Source organism: Jatropha curcas, chromosome 2 (assembly GCF_041381405.1).
Source record: "Jatropha curcas cultivar XTBG-Jc1 chromosome 2, XTBG_Jcur_1.0, whole genome shotgun sequence".
Taxonomy (NCBI): Eukaryota; Viridiplantae; Streptophyta; class Magnoliopsida; order Malpighiales; family Euphorbiaceae; genus Jatropha; species Jatropha curcas.
In genome coordinates this window covers 19,645,210-19,647,232 of record NC_143152.1, presented here as the reverse complement: position 1 = coordinate 19,647,232, position 2,023 = coordinate 19,645,210, and the positions used below count along the sequence as shown (strand labels likewise).

The 2,023-nt window shown below is 39.4% G+C and overlaps 1 non-coding gene across 1 annotated transcript; it reads left to right on the top strand.

Annotated features, from left to right (window-relative positions):
* Window positions 1–1,243: 1,243 nt before the first annotated feature.
* On the top strand, window positions 1,244–1,350 carry LOC149498352 (small nucleolar RNA R71). The gene has a single exon (XR_016319815.1). It is a non-coding gene; the product is annotated as a small nucleolar RNA R71 (small nucleolar RNA).
* The last annotated feature ends 673 nt before the right edge of the window (window positions 1,351–2,023 follow it).

Sequence of the window (2,023 nt, the reverse complement as noted above, 5' to 3'; positions counted from 1 at the left end):
GATCTGCTAATTGCAAAGACATCCTTGTTGGTTTGAGCTCTCCCATACCTAGCATCTTAAAAACTTCATAGGACATAAGATTAATGCTAGCACCTAAATCTGCCAAAGCCTTTTCAAAGTCAAGATTACCAATGTTACAAGGGATAGAAAAACTTCCTGGATCTTTTAACTTTGGAGGCAGTTTGTTTTGGATAATTGCACTGCACTCCTCAGTTAACATCACTGTTTCTTGATCATCAATTTTTCGTTTCTTGCTCAAGATATCTTTTAGGAATTTAGCATAGCTAGGCATTTGAGCAAGAGCTTCAGCAAAAGGAATATTAATTTGAAGCTTCTTAAACACATCCAGAAACTTGAGGAAGCTCTTGTCATCTTGTGCTTTCTTTATCTTTGTGGAAAGGGAACAGGGGGAACATAGGGTTTTACCTTTTCTTTTTCCTCTAAATCAATGATAGGCACTTTTGATGGTTGTTTTTCCTCCTTTTCTTTCCTCAGTGTTTCATCTAATTGTTTGCCACTCCTCAAGGTGATAGCCTGCACTTGTTCTTTTGGATTCTTTTCAGTATTGCTAGGTAACGTACCTTGAGGTCGAGATGCCATCATGTTTGCGAACTGATCTAACTGAATCTCCAAATTCCTGATTGCAGCTTGATGGATTTTATGGTTCTCCCTGGTTTCATTCATGAATTCCATGTGTGATTTGGAGAGGGCAGTGAGGAGGTCATCATGAGATTTCTTTTCTGGAGGGTGGAACCCTGGGGGTGTATTCAAGGCATTGTTAGGATTACCATAAGATAGGTTAGGATGATTCCTTAACCTGTTATCATATGAATTTGAATAAGGGTAATTCTTTCTTCCTTGATTCATCACATAGTTCACTTGCTCCAAAGTCTGCGGATTTAAGGAGTCCATGATGCATTCCCCAATTCCATGTTGTCCATTGCACCTATCACACACTTGCATAATCGAATTCACAGGATTAGTGGTTAACATGTCCAATTTCCTTACCATGTTATCTACCTTGGCATTGAGTGTTGTAATGGCGTCTATTTCATAGACTCCTGCGGTTCTTCTCCTTTCGGTATTGTTTTGGTAGTGGCTGTTGCTTGCCATCTCCTCTATCAACTCATATGCTTCATCAATACCTTTCTTTTTAAAGGATCCACCTGCAGCTGCATCTAAAGTGATTTTAATATTAGGTGATAATGCATTATAAAAAGTTTGTACCTGTAGCCACTTGGGCAAGCTGTGATGCGGGCACTTCCTTAGCAAGTCCTTGAATCTTTCCCAAGCTTCGTACAAGCTCTCTTGATCATGATGAGCAAATGTCATTATCTCATTACGCAGCTTGGTGGTTTTTGAGGATGGGAAGAATTTAGCTAGGAATTTTTGAGCTAATTCATCCCATGTGGTAAAACTTCCAGCGGGACACGATTGTAACCATGATCTAGCTTTATCCCTAAGAGTAAAAGGAAAAAGCCTCAACTTGATTGCATCTTCAGAAACACCATTTTGTTTGAATGTGTCACAAATTTCCAAAAAATTGGTGATGTGAGCATTAGGATCTTCACTAGGCAAACCTCCATATTGGATCGAGGTAGAGAGCATTTGGATAATTGCAGGTTTAATCTCAAAGTTATTAGCTTCTACCCTAGGTCTTGTAATACTTGAGGTTGTCCCATTCAGATTAGGTGTTGTATAATCCCTTAAGGTACGGACCGGATGTTGAAGTGGTGGTCCAACTACGTTTTCGTTTCTGTTTTCGTTTTCGTTGGCCATGTCTGCTTGTTGTTCGAGTTTTATTTCTCTTGCTTTTCTTACAACGTTGTGCCTACGAAAGGTTCTTTCAATTTCTGGGTCAAAGACTAGAGGTTCAGTCGTCCTTGATCTTCTTTGCATAAAACACCTGGAACAACACTTAAAAGAAAATAAAAACGAAAGAGTGTCTAAATTAATAACAGGGTAATTTGTATTGATATTGATACGCCAATCCCCGGCAACGGCGCCAAAAACTTGACAGCGG